General features: G+C 40.8%; 1 pseudogene; it reads right to left on the bottom strand.

Annotated features, from left to right (window-relative positions):
- Nucleotides 1–17,720: 17,720 nt before the first annotated feature.
- Nucleotides 17,721–23,565, bottom strand: LOC147427087 (uncharacterized; annotated as a pseudogene).
- Nucleotides 23,566–24,098: the final 533 nt, after the last annotated feature.

Genomic DNA, 24,098 nt, shown 5'->3' with positions numbered 1-24,098 from the left:
TCTAGTGGCGTCAGGAGGTCGAACAGGGTCAATATTTGCACGTGGATGAATACGGACACAACGTGGGTGTTTTCTTGTGAGAGTTATGCAGAAAGGTCATCATTAGGAACACTTTTTGGGGCCACTTCACGTGGTTGCGAGACGCATTATTGAAAAGAAATGAGTGCCAGGTGTGCGGATGATGCAAACAGGTGACAACTATGCACTGCGAGGTCAGTTTTTGGCCTGTTCGGGGTCCGTTTGAGGTCATCTAAAAGGCCAAGGGTACCCAAGTAATAAAGCTAAGTGTGGGAACTGAAAAAACAGAGAGAAGACCAGAAAAAACGTGGAGAAGAGAGGAGGAACAGCCGCAACTGTGTTTTTGGGGTTTTTGGAGCCTGTTTTGGCTGTAAACTGCTCATCCGAGGTCGGATTTGAGCACTTTGACATTGTAGACTGGGGTTTTGTGCCATTCCGGACGCGATGGCGCTGTCCATTTTGCCAAATTCCTCACTCTTTTCCTGCTGTTTTTCTGTGTAAGTTTCTCCTATGAGCGAAGTTTTTGCTCTAGTTTGTGATTATATCTGGCTTATTTTACCCATATTGTGTGAGCTATTTGCCCCATTGGTGTTGGCCCAAGCTCAATTGTATCTAAACATTAGAAATTCTCCTCTTTTGAGCTGAGTTTCTTGGGTGTGTGTGTGTGTCTGTGTGGAGTGGGCAAGTGGATAGTCTCTCTCCTCTCACTCCAGAGGTGTGTTCCCTATCTCGGCCAGGTGTGTTGTGTAAGCCGAGTGGTACCCCATAGTGTGTGTGTGTGTGTGTGTGTGTGTGTATCATTTCAAGAGTGTGTGTCGGGTTGTTATAGAGGCGCTGTGTGTGTTTTCATCCCGCTCACATTCTTTTGGCACCCCCACGGAGGATCTTCTTCGAGTACCTTCTGCTTCGAGCTTCGAGATTCAGGATTCGGGATTACAGGTTACAGGTTACAGGTTACAGGGACAGGTACACGTAAAAGTGATTCACACAGGTACAGGTAGTTGGAGTACAGTGATATACTAGCAGTGATGTCACTTGCAGTTGTTGTGGGTATGCATCACTTGGCGCCTATTTGAGCGCATTGTCTACTGGATTGTACGTTACTTGTGGAAACTGCCATTGTACGCATTTGTGGAGCCATACTTGGTTGTATTTGGTAGTCCCAGTCATTTCTGAGACTTGGTCTGGAAGATAGTCATTTCTGAGACTTGACTATACGCGATTTGCATTAGCCTTCGTGTGAGGGTCGATAGCGTGAGCTTTTTATTGAGCTGGGGGATTCTCAAATGTAGAGATCCTTTCGGTGATATAGGTAGCTGGAGCACCCTTTTTGTGACCTCGCCATAGGCTATGTACTAGTGAGTCCTACTTGATGCTCGGGTTCTATTGTTGACAGTTTATGCATACATATACAATCTATATTTTGGGTTCCTACTGCTCTACTTCTGGGGAAACTCTGTCAAAATTTTTCCAAGTTATGATGGCTGGTTTTTGGTCTTTTGAGCCATTTATACTGTTATGCTGTTGAAATTCTGGTAAAATCAAACGATAAGACAAGTGTGCTTTCTTGGGAGCTGCATGGTTGACTTTAATGGATGATCAAAATGGACCTCAGTTCACTCCTTTTCATTTAACTCAAAGAATCCAGATTAATGTTCATGTGTCCAGAAAGATCTTTTTCCAGCAGCGCATAGTCTTTATGTTCGGGCCAAGAAGATTATGAGAGATCTTGGAATGTCCTTTGCCTGTTGTAATTCCGATGATCAACTATGAAAACTCATTTGATGTGCATGCGTTTGTCCTTATCTAAAGTTGAGCTCCAGTGAAGTTTCTGGGGATTGGGTAGTCAAAAGTTTTGGGTTCTTGCATGTGTGTTCAAAGGGGTTCTCAAAGCATTGTAACTTGGGTAACCATGGCTTTCTCTTATCCGGAGTTTCATGGAAGAAGTGATGAAGATGTGGAAGATTTTTTGGAAAAGATGGAGGTTGCCTGCATTAGCAACCAGATTCATGACCCTGCGCAGATGTTACGTCTTCTCCAAATTTGTTTGAAGAGTGATGCACGAGTCTGGTCCAAAACATTTGAAGAGGAGTTGCGTGTGGCTGATCCACTTGTAAGATTGAGTTGGGACAATCTAAGGCATGGGTTGGAAGTGGAGTTTGTGAAGATAGAAGATCCTGACAAAGTATGGCAAGAAGTACAAGGTTTGGTGCAAAAGGAAGGTGAGCCAGTAGATGCGTATATACGTAAGTTCTCATTGGCATGGGAGCGGATGTGCAAGGCCTTAGCACCACAGGTACCCCCGCCTGACATGATGAAGAAGGACAGGTTCTTGGCTGGTCTTTGGGAGAATATACGTTCGAGAGTGGAGCTAAAGAAGCTTAGGACATATGAAGATGCACTAGAGGTAGCAAGGAACAAAGAGTGGAAGTTGAGGAAAATGAGCCAGTTAGGGGTGGAGTCTTTGCCAATGAGGTCTGAATTTCAGCCTATAGAGTCTTTACAAGGTCGCATGTCAGGGGTTCATCATGAACCAGTGGTTCCTGTTACTACTCAGGTTATGCCAACAGTGGTCACTACATCGGTGCAAGATGATGGGCTAAGGCAAGACATGAGGCAAGTGGTAGATTTGATGAAGAATCTTAGCCTAAACATGCTAGGTCAAGTGGGAAATAATCGAGGTCGAGGGAGGTTTGCAAATCAGCCAGGAGGTGAAGAAAGGCCTAGGAATGGTGTTGGACAAAGCAATGGTAGGTTTTGGAGGCAGACGCCCACATGTTACAATTGTGGAGAGTTGGGTCACATCAGCCCGCAATGTGCTAAGCCACCAAGGATGGGGGGAGACATGTATCCATTGCCAAGACAGGTGCTAACTAGGTCAAATGATTATGGCATCGAAATTAAGGGAGACGAAGGAACCAGTGGACTGACCCAGGAGGAAAAGGGAAAGACAAAAGTGCTAAGTGTAGTCACCTTGGAGAAGGCATCAAAGCTAGAGGATACATTAGTGATGCCTATTGGGAAGAGGACCACAGAGGATAAGGAATGAAGAAGTGCCCCAGGTCCTAGTAAGAAGAAAGGAAAGAGCCATGAAGGCGAGGATGTCAAGGCCAAGAGGAAAAGGAGAGCTCGTCGAAATTTTCATGTTTCAGATTTTCCACTAGGAGATGGGCAATTAAGCTATGACTTGAAGGAGGATCTGACGAGCAGGAAGGTAGATGTTACTTTTGGGCAGCTTATAGAGATGGTGCCTAAGCTAAAGCGACAGTGGAAGAGGATGGTTAACCCAATGGAGAAAGAGCCAGAGAGAGGTTCAGTAAAGGTGTTGGCAATGGATGAGCTACCAGACATTTGTCCAATAGTAGATGTGTGGCATAAAAGAAAAAATTTGGGACAAGGTTATGTGGATGGCGGAGCCCAAATATGCGTCATAACACACTCATGCGTTGAGAAGATGGGTCTCACAGTGGCTGGGGTGTCAGGTTTTCGGATCAGATTGGCAAACCATCAAAAAGTAAAATGCTTGGGTGTTGTAAAGAGCTTAGAAGTGGAGGCATATGATACAAAGGCAGTGGTTGATTTTCATGTGATGCCAGCGGGGTTGGGAGCATATCCTATTATACTGGGCAGACCATGGTTACGTGCAGTGGGAGCTGTTCAAGATTGGCGACATGGTACGATTAGCCTCTATGGAAAGACAGGTACCAAGAAGCTTTATAATATGGACACAAGGAAACGATTAGAGGAGCTTTATGAAGATGAGGATGAGTCTAGTGATGAAGACTCTTCCACGGTGACAGATGAGGACAGTGATAGCACTACCAGCAGTGATGAGGATGCTGATGTTGCATTTCTTTTGATGGATAAAGAAATCTAGGAGTCTGGTTTAATCGCATTTGCAAATGAAGTCGAGGATGAAAGTGAAGGGCCTTATGAAGTGATTGAAGGGCTGATGCAAACCAAGGTTGAGTTGTCAAAGAAGAAGGAATTGATGACACAAATGATCAGTGGAGACCTCTCAGCTATGGAGAAGGATATATATTTGCACATGCTGGCTAGTTTTCCTGATGTGTTCATTACTTCATATGAAGAGATCAGAGGGTTCAAGGGCGAAGAGATGCATATAGAGCTGAAAGAAGGTGCTAAGCCAGTGCGGCAAAGGCTAAGAAGGATGGGTCAAGAGCAAATGGAAGCCTTGCGAGAAGAGGTGGACAAGTTATTGAAGGCAGGGTTCATAGTCCCTGTGGAGACCACAGAATGGGTGAGTCCAGTTGTAGTCAGTCCAAAGAAGGATGGGAAGTGGAGAATTTGTGTAGATTTTAAACCCTTAAACGTAGCCACTAAGAAGAACCCATATCCTCTTCCATTCATCGATCAGATCTTGGATTCAGTGGCAGGTTATGAGAGGTACAGTGTGTGTGATGGTTTTTCAGGCTATTTTCAATTGAAGATTGCTCTTAAAGACCGCACAAAGACCACTTTTATTACGCCATGGGGCTACTATTGCTACACAGTATTGCCATTTGGGTTGTCAAATGGACCTTCCTTCTATCAAGAGAGAGCAAATTGGGTGTTGGAACCATTCATTGGTAGTTGTGTTAAAGCTTTTATGGATGACTTCTGCGTTTATAGCAGTAGGGCTGAACACCATGAGAAGCTGCAGATGGTATTGGTTCGATATGATGAATGTGGAGGACAACTAAATCCAAAGAAATGTCATCTAGCACAGCCAAGGGTGAAGTTATTGGGCCATATGGTGTCAGAAAATGGCATTGAGGCTGATCCAGATAAGGTTAAGTCTATTCTTCTTCTTCCATCACCTACGAGTACAAAGCAATTGGCAACTTTTATACACAAAGTGAAGTACATGGCACGGTTTATTCCATTGTCTTCGTAGCTTCTTTATCCATTACAGCAAGTGGCAAAGCATGATCCATTGCAATGGGATGACAAGTGTGAAGAAGTGTTTCAAGAGGTGAAAGAGGTGTTAGGGGGGTTGTCAGCCATGCAGGCTCCTAATTGGGAGAAAGTGTTTTATGTAAATCCATCAGTAGGCGATGATGCCATTGGAGCCATGCTATTGTAAAAGGGGAAGGGCAGCCATTATATGAGGCCAGTGTATTCTGCAAGCCGAGTGAAGTTGGTAGCGGAGAGAAAGTTCTCGGAAGTAGAGCTAGTGATGACCAGTGTAATATTTGCTTGTTCACGATTTCGTCATTACTTGCTACCATGGCCTTTTGTTTTCTTGACGAGTTATGCCTTTTTGCCACAGTTAATTAATGGTACTAACATGTCAAATGTGGTGAAGAAATGGGTAATTGAGCTGCAGGAGTTTGAGTTCTCTTTTCTAGTGGAAGATAGTACAAGGGCTACCCTAGCTGATTTGTTGACCTACAAGGAGAATCCCCTTATTGTTAAGGAAGAGGTGGTGAGAAAGGTAGTTGAAGAAGTGCCACAGATTAGCAATGCACATGTGTTGTTCTTTGATGGTTCATACAGAAAGAGCCATGATGCAGCTTCAGGGGGTATAGCACTTTATGACCCAGAGGGGAAGCTAGTATGCAAGAGAGGGTTCAAATTGGATGCTCATAGTAACAATGAGGCTGAATATGCTACTCTGGAAGCCGGATTACACATTTGTTTGAAGCATGGGGTTCAAAGGTTGAGCATAAAAGGTGATGCCTTGTTAGTGGTGAAGCAAGTGTTGGGTGTGTGGAAGAGCAAGAACACCTCATTGAAGGAAATGTGCTTCAGAATTAAAGGCCTGCTAAAAAAGTTCGAAGCATGGAGCATCAGACACATTGAACGTGCTCTAAATGGAGAGGCACATGAAGCAGCTCAAGGCATGATTGGGGAGCTATTTGTGTTGAGGACCACTTTACCTCTTTATCATGGCCGGGAAAGTTTGGCTCAAGAAGAGGAGTTTTTGCTAACAGGAATCATTCCAAAGGAGATTCAGAAGTCTAAGAAGTATGGCTTTGTGCGTAGAGCATACAGGTACAAATTGATTGGTGATGTCTTATACATGAAAGGGGTTGATCTCGTGTTGAGACGTGTACCTTGGCGGGAGGAGCTTTACAGAGTGTTGGAAGAGAATCATGAAGGCGCATGTGGTGGCCATTTTGCTCTAAAGATCACCTTGCATAAGATTTTGCAAGAGGGGTATGTATGGCCTAGTTTGCACAAGGATGTTCACTATTGGTGTACGTAGGTCTTGCAATAGGTGTCAAGCATTTGGGAAGAGAGTGTTGAAGCCAGAGCTACGAAAAACCATTATGGCGTTTGATGTGTTTGAAAAGTGGGGGATTGATGCAATAGGCCCGTTACCTATCACAAGCAAGGGCAAAAGCTATATCTTGACGGCAGTGGACTATCTCTCTAGATGGGCAGAGGCTATAGCAGTAAAACAGATCACTGCAAAGGATGTGGCAAAATTTATGTATGATGAAATACGTTGCAAGTTTGGGGTGCTATTAGAGCTACTTTCAGATAAGGGGCCAGGATTTAGAGCTAAACTGCTAGACTTCTTATGCGCAAAGATGAAGATTAGGCACCAGCATACCACTCCTTATTACCCGCAGTGTAATGTCTTAAATGAAAGATTCAATGGTGAGTTGGTACAAATTCTTTCTAAAGTGACAGAGCACCAAGGAAAGAATTGGGATTTGGAATTGCCTAGTGCATTATGGGCTTACCGTACTTCGGTGAAGACAGGTACAGGGTTTACTCCATTTCATTTGGTGTATGGAAAGGAAGCACTATTGCCTGTGGAGGTAGAGTTGCCTGCGGTCAAGATGTTAGAGAAGTTGCTTGGGCCGCCTAGTGATGCATTCAAAGAGAGGCTCTTGCAGTTACAAGAGGTCCAGTTGGATAGGATGAGCGCATTGGAGCATTATGGGCAGATGCAAGATAAGGCTTTGGCAAAGATAAATGAAAAGGTCAAAAGTAAGGGTATCAAGAAACATGACTTGGTTTTGCGCTACAACAGTAAGCTGGACAACACCTTCCAAAAGAAGTTTCAAATTAAGTGGGAAGGCCCTTTCAAGGTAGTGGAGTGTTTTCCAAATGGCACATATCAACTGGCTAACCTGGATGGTGTTCTACATAAGTCAAGGGTAAATGGATTGCGTCTTAAATTGTATCATGCTAGATTGATGATGGTGGATCAAGATGAGCTGTCTGTGGATCAAGCAGTGTTGGTGAGGGATGAGGAGATCTGTGATGCGGCGAGTCTCATATCTCTCTTTGCTGTTGCTGATCATGAATGATCTAGCAGGCTAGGGGATGGGCAAATTATGTCAGGAGTTTTTTGGAGCAAGGGATTGCGCATATGTACATATACATGCATGGTGCATCAAATAAAGAATTGCCCATTTTTCAGAGCCAGGTGGTTACGTGGGCCCCACATGTGTACAGGTAGGACAGGGTGTACATAGTGCATCGATTTTCACTATTACCAGTACCAGTGTGTTTTCTCTACAATAATGAGGAGTTGTTAGCACGTAAAACTTCTCGATAAATCTATCCGCGGGCCGACGACATGAGGTAAGCAGGTGCGTCAGATGGCATCTAGTGGCGTCAGGAGGTCGAACGGGGTCAATATTTGCACGTGGATGAATACGGACACAACGTGGGTGTTTTCTTGTGAGAGTTATGCAGAAAGGTCATCATTAGGAACACTTTCTGGGGCCACTTCACGTGGTTGCGAGACGCATTATTGACAAGAAATGAGTGCCAGGTGTGCAGATGATGCAAAAAGGTGACAACTATGCACTGCGAGGTCAGTTTTTGGCATGTTCGGGGTCCGTTTGAGGTCATCTAAAAGGCCAGGGGTGCCCAAGTAATAAAGCTAAGTATGGGAACTGAAAAAACAGAGAGAAGACCAGAAAAAATGTGGAGAAGAGAGGAGGAACAGCCGCAACTGTGTTTTTGGGGTTTTTGGAGCCTGTTTTGGCTGTAAACTGCTCATCCGAGGTCGGATTTGAGCACTTTGACATTGTAGATTGGGATATTGTGCCGTTCCGGACGCGATGGCGCTGTCCATTTTGCCAAATTCCTCACTCTTTTCCTACTGTTTTTCTGTGTAAGTTTCTCCTATGAGCGAAGTTTCTGCTCTAGTTTGTGATTGTAGCTGGCTTATTTTACCCATATTGTGTGAGCTATTTGCCCCATTGGTGTTGGCCCAAGCTCAATTGTATCTAAACATCAGAAATTCTCCTCTTTTGAGCTGAGTTTTTTGGGTGAGTGTGTGTGTCTGTGTGGAGTGGGCAAGTGGATAGTCTCTCTCCTCTCACTCTAGAGGTGTGTTCCCTGTCTCGGCCAGGTGTGTTGTGTAAGCCGAGTGGTGCCCCATAGTGTGTGTGTGTGTGTGTGTATCATTCCAAGAGTGTGTGCCGGGTCGTTATAGAGGCGCTGTGTGTGTTTTCATCCCGCTCACAACGTTCATACTCTATGTACCATATGTTTTCGTGCGTATATATGTCGTCAAAAGACTGGCGTCGCGAACCATCTCTTATGGCATTGTGAACGTAAATTATTTCACTAACGATGCTAATAATTTTCATGACTATGTTTTTTTTTTGAGTCTATGATCTATGTAGGATTCATCAAAGAATTGATGTTTTTTTTTTGAGTCTATGATCTATGTAGGATTCATCAAAGAATTGATTTTATGAAGACAAACTTGGTGACAATAAAAGATTTATGAAGATATGTTTGGTGATGTCATATTGATGACAAGATGAAGATGTGTTTGGTGATACGATAGTGATGACAAGCTACATAGCAGATTCATGGAGACACTTCTGATTACGAGCTAATCGATAGCCTTTACTTCTCTTTATTGAACCTTTGTATTCATTATTGTATTTGATAGGATAGGATTAATGTAACTCCTCATAAAACATTCATTGTAAAAGGAGTGATGTAGCTCCTCATAAAATATTCATTGTAAAAGGAGTGATGTAGCTCCTCATGAACATTTGTATATTCAATGATTTTTATAATATAACGGTGGGTGTATATAGAGCTGTGGGTTTTTCCCTTGATCCCCCAAGGGTTTTTTCATCCACAGTTAGGGACTCTTATTTGAGCGGGGGTGTTGAGCTTATATGTGAAGCTACTCAATATATGGCTTCTCTATATATGGCACCCAGGTCCCCTCTATATATACATCATCTCATGTGTGTATTCTACACACTTTGGGGTTTTGCATCTGATGGTGTTGTCTCTCTCTCCTCTCGTCTACCTGCGCTCTCTCGCTCCAGTTCAACACCTACAAGCAAACTTGAAAAGAATCTCATCTTCATGCTTGGGAGTAGTCCACAAGCAAGAATCTCACCTCCGGCAACTCGTTGGGCAACAGATCTGTATAGCAGGTGAGGAGGAGAAAGGCAAGAGAAGAGGTGGAAAATGAGAGAAATGGAAAGACCTGTGGTTTCGTTTTTTGCACGGTCTGTCGGTACAAGCGTTGGTAGAGACGTCGAAAAACATTTCGATATAGGCGTCGGAAAGATCCTCGGTACAGGCGCCGGAATAGCTATCGATACAGGCGTCGAAAATTCAAAAATTAAATTTTTGAAAATTTGATCTCCATCCAGATTTACCTACACAAATACCGATGCCCGTCATTGAGGTCGGTAATTTGACGTCGGAATTAAAGCGAGCTCTTGTAGTGAATATGTCTGATAGTCGATACCCAAGATGTAAAGCAAAAGAGAAAGTAAAGCATCTATTTTGGAATTGTCCCTTGGTGAAGCAATGGTGGAAATGCTTGCATGATATTTAGTATAATGCGTTCCACATTAAACTGTCTAAATTTCAACTCACATTTGGGTTTGTATCTCATGCCGATGAGGGGATATTGCACATAGGTTTGGTCTTCGTGAGAGACTGGATGCTTCTTTTTAAATTTGGACAGATAAAAATGCTTGTATATTTGACACTGTTCAATTCACATCTACCACCGTGCCATGGCCTAAGATCAAGGCCAAATTATGTGAAGATTTCATAGCCCTTGATTAAATTCAGGGTTTCTCCGTTCAAAGGATTCTCGAGACTCTCAATGTTGCAACCAACTGATGCTCGTGTACATGCTCTTGTAATATAAGAACATTTCCCCCAAGAAAAGAGAGAGAGAGATGAGAGAGAGGGAGAGAGAGCTACAACATTCTACGGTCAACAAAAGCCTCTTGTTTCATTGTGTTTTGAAAACTGTCATAGGAAATTTCCTAACCTTGTGGTTGAGAAGGCAGAGCAAGCAAAGGCAGATGGTATCGTTGACTGGACCAATATTATATAGTGAGCAAGGGTATAAAAGAGGACCAAGTCAGCCCATTGTACAGCTAGTACAAAGCTAAGCTTTGCGGCTTACTTGTGAGAAAGTATAAAAGCTAATTGGTGGAAGTCCACCACGCCTTGTGATGCACGTATGGATACAACACATATGCTTAGCAGTGATCAGCACTCTCATTAAACCTTTGAGTAGGCAGCGCTTTAATTCTAAGCTGGGTCGCAAACAGATCAATCACTCTAATCTTCCTACTCGATCTGGCCATGGACCTAATTAAGCCAAAAGCTATAGTGATGAAGAAACTGCAGCACTTCCTTGCAGCAAATTTAGTTTTTGCGCGCCATGCAATGCAGTCAATGTCAAAGCGTGCGGCGACATCCGCCTGGCGATCAGCTCTCAATATTCTTTTCCCTACTCCTCTGCTCTTTGTGCGCCTGATTACAATATCAGGTCTTTGTTCTATGTTCATCATAGTCTTGAGGGAATATATAAGATCAGAAGTGCAGGTATTTATGAGGAATGTGCTCAATCATATGGTCACTTGCTCCTTTCGATCACATCCGCTAATGCCATGTGCATTGGGAGCTCTGCTTCTACACAGACTTCGCCGTGCTCTCCTATTTGCAGCATTAGTCACTAGCATTGGCTTAGGGGCATTTCTCATCCACACAATTTTTGTAGCATGGAGGCAGCTGTTGCAGCTCTGTGGTTCTACTAGGCAGCCCCAAAAGTGGAAGAAGAAGTCGAAGATGAGGGAGAAGGGATCAGTGGGCAATGGGGAAACACATCATGAATATGCAGCTGCCATTGATGGGCAGAGTGACGATGATGTAATGCCAGCAGCTTCCCAGTTCAGCAAGCGGCTCTTCGACTACTCTGCAATGGCAAACGAATGGGGGGATATGTCAGGCAGCAGCTTTAAGCACATCGAAGGCGCAGTGTCTAGCCCCACGATGATAGTTGATGGCCTAGATATGCACATGCCACGGCCGCCAACTGAGCCGATGATGAGTCGTTTTGACACAAAATGCAATACAGCAGAAGCTACTTCTGATGAAATGGCAGCCAATCATGAGGTCAAGGAAATTCTCTCCAACAATATGGCCAAAGGAACAGACAAGTGCTATACAGAGAACATTATTAAGCACAACAGAAGCAAGAGCGAAGCTAGCAGCGCCAGCGTTGACAGTCATAATTTAGCTACAATACAAGGGCGTGCCAGATCTGGGAAGACTAGAATAACAAGCAAGTCTTGGGATTGGAGGGAAGATGATCTGCATGCTCCTGCTCTTGGTCAATATAAATGGGGTCATAAAGATCAATTCAGCCCGCTGCTGCAATCCGAATATGAAGAAGGCAGCATGTGCAGGCCTCAGGTATGCAACAAGATTGATGCAAGATCAAGCCTGCGTGCTGATTTGCACTCACCCCCTTTGCCTCCGCTGGAAGTCCTGGACATCAAGTATAACTCTGCTTCACAATTACGTGCTGCCGCTCCAATCCAGCGCCGAGAGAGCTTCATCAAGCGAGCCGTCCAGCAAAGACTTGCGCCATGGCGGCAAGCGCAGGCGCCAGCTCCTGACAACGTTGATGAATTATGTCGTAGCCCCCCAGCTTCAGTGCCTATTATAATTAATGGATCTGGTAAAAGCTCGGCTGGTACTACACCTTCGACACCTAACTTTGATCAGCACGTAGACGAGTTGCACGCACAATCAGAAGCTTTCATAAGCAGACGCCAACAACAATGGAGGTTGCAAAGATTGCAGTCCCTTCAGCGCTCATCTTCCTAGTATTATTGGTATGCATCAGTTATAATTAGCTCAAGCTCTTCAAATTTTAACAAGGGTGGCAGCACGGCCTCGGCGCTTGCGCTCCTAATTTGAGATTTATAACCTCCAAAGCCGTCCACAAGGTAAATTGCCCTTCTTTTGGGATTTACCCTGGACAGTGGCAAAACAAGAAGGGTCCTAATTGGAGAACAACCATGCACAAGGAAGGGTGTCTCTTGAAGGAGCCCTTCATAGATTGATTTTGTAATTATATATAGGTATATCAACAATAGGATTGCAACATGTATTGATAATGGACATATTTTATTGTACCATGAGTGTACAATTAAAGATTGATTTTCTAATTATGGCAAGCAAATGTACATAGATATAGTAGCATTAATCGGGTTATAACATGTACTGATAATGTGCATATTGTCTTGTACCATGAATGTACATTTCTTTGGCATAGCAGACACATAGCCCTATCATCAACAAACTGTAAGCCCTAATACAAATGTGTGCATTAGCAATATGCAAGTAGAGTAACCTTTTTAAAGTCTATTTTAGCCTAGTTATTCTCATTTCCAAACATTAGCATTTATTTTTGCAAATACTATGCAAATCACATTGTACATGTAAAGAAGCTCAAGTTTTTTTCCAAATGTTTGTCAATGAATTTTGTTGTTAAATACTAACATCGTCAATAACAACATGGTGATGTAAGGAATGAAATCCTATAGCACTTTGTTCATGCCGTTCGATCATCATACGAGCACTTGACTTGGTTGCACCATATGGTAACATACACATTATTACCAACCCAATGGAGTATGCATAGTAGTCCAATTCTTACTTCCATAGATAATTGAAATTGATCATAATCATAGTAAAAATCACCCATGAAATAGATGTATCTACATGCATAAGTCTCCACAAACCCGTCAATAATTGATCTGCTCCTACATTTATGATGGGTTAGCTTATTCACTAGTCACATATCCTTTATGAACGTCAAAGCTCCATTCTTCTTGAGAATTACAAACCACCTATTAAAGTATGGAGCACAAGATGGTGTCAAAATATATATCTTGATCTTTTCATTGTGTGAGTCAATCAATTTAAGAAGAAGAGCCTTTGAAGCTGGAATAGGTAGCATATTCCAACACATTTCAGGAATAGTAAAAATAAGCATTGGAATCACAATGGTCAAGGTCCACACAAACAATATCACTCAGTTGGAAAGCAAAAACTTTCCCATTTCTTTGCAACAACCCCAAAAAGTGTGGATGCCAGGAATAGAGAAAAGTAGATGTCATGAAATCTACAAGTTCATGCCAAGGTGCAAGAGTAGCTATGAAGCTTAAGTATAAACAAGGTATCCAAAAGTACATGTTTTGGGTGTTCTTTTAGGCCAGGAGATCAAAACTACTATGTGACTATCTCACCATGGATGCTTAAATCTTCTAAAAGTGTAGAGTTAAAGATGCATACGGTTCCCTTCAAGATGCTCTCCAAGCTCATCCAAATAGTTCGTCAATTGGAGTTATCAAGATATTGCAATTAGAAGAATTAGGTGGTTTGCAGATTCTTTCCATGTGGGACAAGTGCGACCATGAACTAAGGAATATATGCAATTAGAGGAATGAAGTGTTCGAATTATGGTATATGCTAATCTTTTCAAATCCACGATCGGAGTCCAACTGATTGAGATATGAGAAGATGAAGTTCCACCAAGGGCCAACTTTGCACCATTTTGGATACCTCATGAAGCGTGCCATCGAAGGTTTTAATTTCAAGCTCACCAAGGTTTGGAAGTAGAGAGGCTTATTGAAAATGTTTTGGATGTGTATTTTTTGTGTTTCCATGTTCTAGTGCCTCCACAAAGGAGCACACTGATTGCTCCATGGTTGAAGAGAAAACATAATTTTTGACACGGGTCAATATGGCTAATTAAAAGAATCTATGGAGCAATTTTCATTAGCAAGAAAAATCTAGAGGAGTGGATTGTAAATTTAGAATTGTATATACTGTCATTGCATATGCCAAATGAAGAAAGTAAAATGTAGATCATTGTGTTGATGATATGCGGCAAGGCCAACATATAGCATTAGGGCCAAAAATGACTCAAAAAGGGATGTGTAAGGAATTGGTTAACTTACTAATTAGCAGAGCCGTTTATGGTCAAAACGGCTCCAAATTTGGCCGTTTTGGTCATTTAAAGCACATTTACACAATCTAAAGCGTATCTAGGTACATATCTCTAAATAGTCAAAAAGATATCGTTTTTTCACATTCCTTTGCGGCTCACCTCGAAATTTATTCTCACTTGGCAGCAAATAGTTGTTTCCACTTTTGAATCACTCAACCTCTCTTTTTTCTCTCTCACCTTTCACAAGCTTCTCTTCTTTTTTGATGCACCTTGTTCTACTACTACATTCTCTCCATTATACTTTCTGTGTGTTCATTACTTACAAAGAGTAATATATCTTCCATTAGTGATAACCGCAAGTTTCACTTGAACATTAAGCTAAGCCAAGAATATGCTATTACGCGGAGTGTCTATCAAAGACCAGTTACAACGCAAATGAAGCACAACAACTTCGCAATGAGGGAAAGAAACACATTGATATATCATATATGGACAGATGGGAGCTTGTATCCATCGGATCCTAGCATTGGAAGGTATCCATCTTTTCACACACCTCATGATTTGATGAGATTTGTTGGAGATGGGGTTGATGGCTTACTAGGATATAGTTCTAAACTATCTCATTTACACATTGATCATACACATTACATTCAATATTTCAAAATTGCTTTGTCTTCAAATGCAACAATAATTTTAGAACTTGAAAAGCAAATAGCATCTCTAAAACAAGAAAATCATCAGTTTCAGACTTTAAAAGAAACTCCAATAGGATTAAGAGCACGAGTAAAATGAATGAGAGATGTAGTAAACCTAACAGAAGGTTCTGGACAAAGAAAAAAAAAGATAAAAAATTAGTAGAAAACATGTGACTAGCCTTTTAGGATTTGATATGTCCAATGTTCAAGAAAGGGTGAGATTTTTGAATGAGGTAATGAACAAAAGTGACATTTTGAAACTTTTGAAACTTTCTAAAAATCGAACTCAGAAGAAATTGGTTTTTCAAAATTTACTGAAAGATATGGGTTTATTAGTCCAACATTCTCAAATGCAAGAAGTTTGTGACACAGTGGGGGTGAGTAGAAGGGGTTACAGGGCCATCTCTAAAACCTGGTTTCAGGTTTTAAAGTATCACAAGATTAAAGCTTTTGGGTTGCTTAGGCCTCACAATGTTGGGAAAGTAAGGACTCTGTTAAACGAAGAAATACCCGAACATTTTGGAGAGTACTATCATATAGAAGGAACGATGCCATACAAAAAACACAAAAAAAAAACTTATTTTGAGTATAATGTTTTTAATAAAATTTGGATGAGTATAAAAAAAGTTCAATCTGCTATGGTGAGATACTATAACATGCGAGAAGTAGATTGTGAAGGAAAACTTATATTCGTTATGAAATTGGATGAAGTTCAAATTCAAAAATGTCAAAAAATGGAAAGTTTATCCATATTTCTAATGATTAGAGCATTGGATTAAAGCCAGGATAAGCTTGATTCCCCATACCACAAAACTCAATCAGAAATGGAGCTTTGGTGGATCGAAGCAGCTCAGATACCAGTAGAAACTCACGATACATTGAAATGGCTCTTTTTGTAGACTGATATCCCTTCTGTTACACAGGACCAAAATGCAGGTGAACAACTCCGTGTAGATGGCATGGGTGACTTTATTGTAGAATGGCGACCTAAAAGCATTGAAGTCTCGGGGGATGCACTATGTAAGCATGGTACTATATAACGTGAATTCGATAGGAGGGGTTTTAAAATTCAAAAAATTTAGGCAATTTAATAGAGATACATTAAAATAAGGGATTTTTATATTCAGTTTTGGAAAAAATTCATAAAATAAGGGGTCATTTTATTCATTCATACCTTTTTTAATACCCGTGAACGCACGTTATATAGGGGGGTACTGAATGGTGAACCCCCCGAGATTGAAGTGCATGTTTGGTGTATGTGGAGGTGCCAATACCAAGTATCTATGTTTGTGTTGCATGGCAAGCACTGGAACAAAAGGATGGCTTACAGAACACAAGGTTGAAAAACCACCATCGAGAAATAGTGTGAATGTCATCGACTACCCATCGTCTTCTATGATTTGGGATCCAATTCTAACAATAGATTTAAAAAATGTACATATATGTACAAGCATGCAGAGATTAAAATCTTGGACAAATTACTTCGACTCCATCTTGATTATGCATATTCTATTAAGCCAAGTAAACTTGCAGATGAGTGCATAGAAAAATGTGAGGCTTTACTCTCTTGAATAGGTTTTCATGGTGCATGGTCAAGTGCATGTAAAAAAAGAACATGCACGATCCTACTCTTTCAAAAGGAACAGGTGATGTTTTGCAAGATGTTTCAATGGGTGAAGCAAAAGCCAGAAGCTTTTTGAGCAACCATGACAACAAACAAGTTGACGCTATGTGGAACTGCTGGAAGGATCTTTGTGTAATAACAGCCAATGTCAAAAGTAGACCAGATGTAGCCAAAAAATGCATGAAAGTGTGGAAGAAGCTCGACAACTTTTTGAAAGTTTTGAGACAACAAGCTAGCTCTGCTACTTATGCAGATGACTTTAAAAAGACAATAAAACTTTTAATAAGTGCTATCACAGATGCTTGGGGAGCAAAAGACATCACATATTACTTGGTGAGTATTCAATTACTATTTAAAGTCTAGATAGTATTTTACATTGCATCCTATGAGTTCAACTAACCTTTTTTTTAAAGATTTAGCATATTTTGTACCTGCATGGACCATATTTTGCAAAACAAGGACCCCTTGCAACATGGAATACTCAAGGAATGGAAAAATCTCACTATCAAGCCAGGACTTCATTTTTCAGATGTATGAGAAAGGAAGAAGCAATGCACTAAAGGAATTATTCAATTGGTTCTATAGGAGGCAATTACAACGGATAAGTTCAAACAACCATGCTACTCAACCACAAATGGAGATTAATGCTTCACTTTGAAACTTTGTACTGATTCTTTCTAAAGAGATCCAAATTCAAAAAAGATATTTTTACTCAAAATATTGTCAATTTTACATCTGTTTTTTTTTTTTTTTTGGTATCACTAGGCATGTCACCCCTATATCTCAAAAACTTTCTTCTTTTATAGCCCCCAAGAAGGTTGACATTTGTCTCCTCAGTTGTTGCTACATGTAGTAAAGAAAGTATCCTTCTCTTGAGGCATTGAATCCTGCAGCATACCCAAATATTCTAAGTGTTGCATCTCTCAAGAGTAGCATGATCTTGTTTGCATTGATTTGAAGGAATTTGAAGGGGAGTGTACCCCATAAACCGTGACAATATCTTCAGGGCAAATATTGGCAACTCACGATCTTCAGAATACTACATGTGAAAAGCACAAAAGGCGGCACTATCCAATGTAGGCATGTAGTGCATGAGAGAGGAGGCATCCCTTTTTGAAGTTCCCTCTATTGCTTTCCCTCTCGAGCCTTTAGCTCTCCCAAGAAAAATTTATTTATCAAGGAGTTCAATCTGCAAAACAAGAAATAATGAGTAATTAAAACAAACTTGAAAAAAAGAAAGATTTTAGGAAGGGGGATCAAGGTGAAACTAAATCTACCTTTGGCAACTCATCCTCTGCGATGACTTTTTCTTGAACGAGATTGCATGATCCAGTCATCTCTCTTATGTCAACATCCTTATCAACTTCCTTTAGCTTAAAGTCTCTGCCAAAAGATTGGATGCCAAGCTCAACAAGTCTCTTTTCAAAATCCTCATCTTTGAGAGTAGGTTTCTCCTCTTCCACTCTTTTCATGCATAGAGCAAGTGCATCAGGAGCAGAAAGAAATAATTTATTGGATGTCTGAAGGTCAAGTTCCAAAAACTCCTCTTTTGACTCTTCTTCTGTGTCAATGAAATCTTTGGCCACCTCAGAAGCTTCAGAAATGGTTGCAATACAGTAGTCCTCCCTCATATTAAGCACACATTGAATATGATGGAACAGTACTAGCTCTAAATTGAGCACATCAAAATTTGAACTTCCTGCTCCTCGGCTGCAGCATCAATTTCCTCCTCCTCTAGAACTTCATTTTTCTCAAGCTGCAAGACTGTGGAAACATTTGTATTTGTTCCCTCTTTGTCTGTATCTTTCACTTCATCACCTTTGTCTTGCATATCAACTTTAAGGAACAAAAAGAAAAGAAAGGCAACTTCTTTTGGAACAAGGTTACAAGGCTTTGAATGTAATTGACAAGAAATGGTAGTTGGACAAATAAATGAAGTCTTCTTAGAAAATCTTTCAAACCTCCTTGTTACTTTGCCTTTCTCAATTGAGTTGGTAGTAAAATCAGTTAGAATAAGTCTTACCATCCAACACCAAACACTTACCCTCAACTGGTTCTTCAAACTCTTTAAATTCTTTTGACAAAGATTCCTTCAATTTGTCTAGCATAACTGCAAGATCAAACAAAGGATTGAATATTTCATATGCCTTGGTGTACACTTCCATGTCACCACCATCCATGACAGCAACCAAGAGCTTCTCACTTGGGCTCTCCTCTAATATCTCTTCACGACCTTCACTCATGATCCGGTTGAAAAACGTTCAAGGCAAGGAAGCAAGACCAAAATGGAGCGATAGAGGCACGAGCAAGATCTTGCTAAATACCCCTATCGCTTTGTGTAGAGGCTTAGGCCGTGGAAGGAAAACCCAAACGGAGCAATAGAGGCATGAGCCACACTCTGCTGGCTACGGCTATTGCATCGTGTAGGTGGTTAAGAACGTGGCAATAAAACCCGAATGGAGCGATGGTGCAATGAGGCAAACTTTGCAAACACCCACCCTCACGTCGTGCAAGACAAGCATGATGGATATGGAGAGAGATCAGTGAAATAGAGTTGAAGTGAGAAAACAAGAGAGCTTTGAAGAGCTTAAGCTTAAGGATTCTCCCGTCGTGCGGCACAAACTAAAAATAACACGCCAAAAAAATACAAGATCAAGCTTATACAAGGGGGTCAAAAATGAACGTTATTGACACATGCCACTCATGCACACATACCATGTGGCAAAATTTCAACACACTATACGGATGGTCGGATGTATAAAAAAGCTCATGTCACGTGGTCATTTTCCATCTCCCCCAAACAACACGTTCGTGTCGTTTTGTGCCTCCAGCAACCTCCACCATCTCTTCTTTAATCTTATGTTGCATTTTCCTCATCGACCCGCACACACCCTTTTGCAATATTTCATCTAACATGCCCGAGCGACGCGATAGCAGGTAGTTTCAACCTTTGAAAATACTTACTATCATGTTATGTGGGATTTGCTCTCCAACTGATGCATTGCTTTCAACTTCCCACACGACGTGATAGCGAGCGCTTCCAAACTTTGGGAGTACCTCTGATCGCGTCTTGTGGTATTTCTTCAACTTCTTGCACGACGCGATAGCGAGCACTTCAAGACTGTGGAAGGACCTCTTATCATGTCCTTTGGTATTTCTTCAACTTCCCTCACGACTCGATAGCGAGCTCTTCTAGATTGTGGAAGGACCTCTTATCGCATTGTTCAGGATATTTTAGGAGTCTCTTGAACCTCCCGTGTGCCTTGTTTTGGTGAATTTTGTAGCAAAGTACAAAGCACTTTCCAATTATCAAATGGCAAGGACAAAGAAAACTGCAAGAAAAGTTTACCAAGCTCCAAAAGATTCAGAGAAAGATGATGATGACAACCAAGAAGAATTAGTTGGGAAGAAAGAAGAGAAACCACCTACACAACCTCGCCAGAGGGCTACTACTAGGAAGAGATTGAATTATCAAGTCAAATCTCTAAAGCAGATAAGGAAAGCATAGAAGTCTACTTGTCTTCTTATTCCAAAGCTACCCTTCATGAGAGTTGTCAAAGAGATATCAGATAGAAATGTGAGCATGATGAATATCAAAACCTTTGTTTCAATAAGGTGGAAATCTCAAGCCTTGATGTGCCTTCAGGAAGCTACTGAGGATTTCCTTATAAACTTTATGAATGATAGTTACATCGCAGCTGCATTTTCTCATAGGGTCACATTGATGAGCAAAGATTAATTTGTGCTTGTGTCAAGGCTGAGGTACAAGTTTGATAAGGATCTTGAGCTTTTCCTAGTTAGGATCTTAGGGCCTTCCAAATTTTAAATATCCCCCCTTCCAGGTAGCAGAAGAATTCAGGGGTTGTCATTGAAGATGTTACACATCAGTATGAGACAAGAAAGGCCCAGGATATCAAAGAAGGCAAGGAGGTTGAGAGGGAGCAAGACATGATGTCAGAGGATGCTATCCTTATAGAGCAAGCAAAAATTTTAAGAGCATCCAACTCTCTCCTTTATGAAAAAGTTACAGGCCAAATGTGTGGGGATGATGAGGTGTACTGTGACATATTCCCTCAAGACACAAGTATGCTTGTAAACCCCAACATTGAGCTTGGAGATCCTGTGCTCTTTATCTATTTCAGGTATGTGTTGCCCCTTTGCTAATTATTAGTGCATCTGCGCCTACAAGGGCCCCATTGGGGGATGTTTTTCCTTTGACTTCAGGTGTCTTATGAGAGATCTTCCAGAGGCTATAGCTATACAAATTTCCATACTTGATCCTCTAGTGACACAATGTTTATTTAACAAACAAGGAAGACTTTCAAGTTTTTTTGAAGATTTTGACATGCTGACCTACAATTACATAATATACCCTATGCTGAAGGGTAAATCTTAACTTCTAACAATTTATAATATTATGTGGTATTCCTAGCTAATTGTTATTTTTTAGTAGAGGACATTGGAGTCTTATTATCTTCAATCTTTTAATGAAAGATATTATATTCATGAATTCATTGTCAAGTATTCATGGGAGAACTAAACTGTAAGTATGAAGTATGATCTATGCTTGATGGCCCATTGTTTTCTGTTAGTATCTTTTTGATTGATGTCTTCTTGCAGTGCTGCCAAACTTATCGTTGGTCACCTGAGTACCACAAATAAGGATTACAATATAGAAGGTTTCAAGTACTACAATCAAAAAGTGCCTTTACAAACATACTCAACATCTTGTGGATGGAGGGTGCTTGCCAATGCATGGAGATATCTTGAGTCAAGGTGAAGGATGATTACACTCACTGTAAGTGTGTATCTCATGTGCCATTGATTTGTTTTGACTCCTTAACTATGATGTACTCATATCCTTTATTTTCTTTTTCTATTTGTTGCAGCTGCATGAATATCCAGAGTCTTGGGTCACATGGGGAGAGAGAGGGCTGTTTCTATGGTTTTGGAAAGATCAATAAATCCAAATGATCCAGACTCACCTATGGCACCAACTACAGATGAAATAGAGTCTCCTTTGCCACCAAAGAAAGGTAGAGCCACCAAGGGTTTGGATGCAAAGAAAAGGGAGCACAAGAAGAAGAGCCCTGCATAGAAGATCCATACAAATAAAATACCTTCAAAGAGAATCCATACAAAGAAAAGTACTACAAAGAAGAGCCATGCCAAGAGGAAGAGCCTTGCAAAAAGAAAAGTAGATAAAAAGGGCCATCCATTCCACTCACCATTGAAATTCAAGGTTCAAAAGCGTCATTCAGCTAAGAACAATAAGGGAGAGGCACCTAGCTGACCTTTCAAGCTACCATTCATGTTGCCAAAGAAGGTTGCCAAGTCACCCAAGTCAACCACTTCTCAGGAGCCCAAAGCACCAACCCCTGCCAAGTCCCCTGTGCCAAGCCTTGAGGAGCCCAGGTCACAACCACCCGCTCCTGAAATTTCACCCCCTCCTGAACACAAAAGAAATAGGGTCTTTGAGGATGCAGAATCCTCTCAAGCAATAAAAAAAGTTGAGTTTCATGATTGATTACTCCACAAAAGCTATGTACACTTTTGTTCATTTTGTCCATATGAACATATACCCTTTGGTGGTTTATAATTTTTTACTTCAAATACTTAATACCAATTATTCAATTCTTAAATGTGTATCATGGTGTCATGTCAGTTTAAAACAACATAAATAATGATCACAATAAGGTAGAAAAGACAAATATATTTGCAAAATGCAATGATTACAATATTGAACTTGTTTTTTCAAGTCCTTGCAAGTGGCTCAATACAACTCTTTTTGGGGGAAGGCATGTGATGCAAGAGGTTGAATTCTCCATCCTTGTGCTCACCACAATTCCATTTACTTTGAATCTATACTCAGGAGATGTTTCATCAAGAAACTCAAGAGATTCTCTAACATCTTGTACTCTCCAATTTGTTGTTACTATAAGCCTTCTATGCTCAGTGTGTGGATGGACTATGACCTTTAGTTCAAACTCTATACAATTTTCCTCAGAGTTGAGAGGAACCCAACCACCTAATTTGCTTCTCCATATCCTATAGTCATAACCTAGAACTAATGATTCACGACATAGTTGATATGAGATAGACATAGAATTTGGGCTTACTCTACAACTAATATTATCGCCAATATGGAAAGTTTCTTTGGTACTCCATATGTCTCCAAGTACATTATCCAGTTCAATCATAAAAAGTCTTCTATTAAGCCACATTGTCTTTGTCCTCTGCAAGTCCATTGTTTTGAAACATGCCACAAAGACATGTATAGGCAAGAACTAATGAACTTTAATCCTTCTTGATATCTTGCTCGGAGACATAGCTTTAAGGATGTCTTCTTTGATCTTGGATTTGAAGCTTGATATAGTACATGCATCAGGAGCTTCCCAATCAAGTGAACTTATGGTGGGAACGGGTAACTGATGTAATTCTCCATATGCACCTTCTCGTGATGGAGCCTTGTATTCTGCAAAATAGACAAACAAATCCATTGTTTTGTAAAAACAAGGTGGCTTGTCAGCATACATAGCATTTGCAATCCCTTTATGCATTGCTTTGAACGTCCCACTTAGACTCTCCACAAGCTACCATTCCACATCTGTTGAAGGAAATATATCTAAAATGGAATCAAAAAATGAGAAAAAGCAAGGGGAGAACGAAAAATTCATTGTGTCAAATAGAAGTTTTCTTTTTTACTTACAGTAAGAATGCAATGTGGGATGTTTGTCCAAGTCTAACACCATCTCCTTGGCCATGTACACATTTTGAACCTTAGCTAGCCAGCCATTGTCGGTCACTTTGAAAGCAAGAACACGACCTTTCCAATGGTTTTTTACTTTATCACGTTTAGTTCTCTTCACTCTATGTACAAATTTGCATGAAGGAAGCATTGTTACCGAGTCATTCACATGAAAAGATATGGGTTTCCAAAGATCATCCTTTCTACCGTTATGAAAGTCACAAGAAGTTATGTTATGTGAAGGGCGATGTGCAGAAGACGCCATGTAAACTCAAAGATTAGAGAAGAAGAAAGAAATACAGAGTCAGAAAGACTTAAACCTCTCACAAAATAGAGGGAAAGTGAAAAACGTATATGTTTAAAAAAAGTAGGTGATTTGTCATTAATGGCCTTGTTTATAGAGCCTTCTCACAAAGATTTCATATCTTTTGACAACGATTTTGTGAAATATAAAATAGAATAAAAGATGAGACTTCATTACTTTGGGCTGCAAATTTAATGAGCTTACTCGCCGAAAGCACCTAAATATAGCAGTTTCAGCCTTATGATCAAGACATTTAGCCGCAATCTGTCAAAATAGGACCACCAAAACCGAAGATAAAGGAGACAAGAGTGCCATACTTTTGGATATGTGTCAAATGACTACTGGACTATTTCTTAATCCTTAGATTAACAAATAGCCCTTTTCTAGCCGTTTTTGGCCCTAATGGTTTGCAGGCATGACCGACTTTATGAGCCCGATTTCTACAAGATTTTAGCAAAGAGGTATCTCCAATCATTATGGATGCAAACTTGAAG

The sequence above is a fragment of the Adiantum capillus-veneris genome, chromosome 24, assembly GCF_014529385.1.
Source record: "Adiantum capillus-veneris isolate H3 chromosome 24, ASM1452938v2, whole genome shotgun sequence".
NCBI classification, from domain to species: domain Eukaryota; kingdom Viridiplantae; phylum Streptophyta; class Polypodiopsida; order Polypodiales; family Pteridaceae; genus Adiantum; species Adiantum capillus-veneris.
This window is presented reverse-complemented; position numbering and strand designations above follow the sequence as displayed.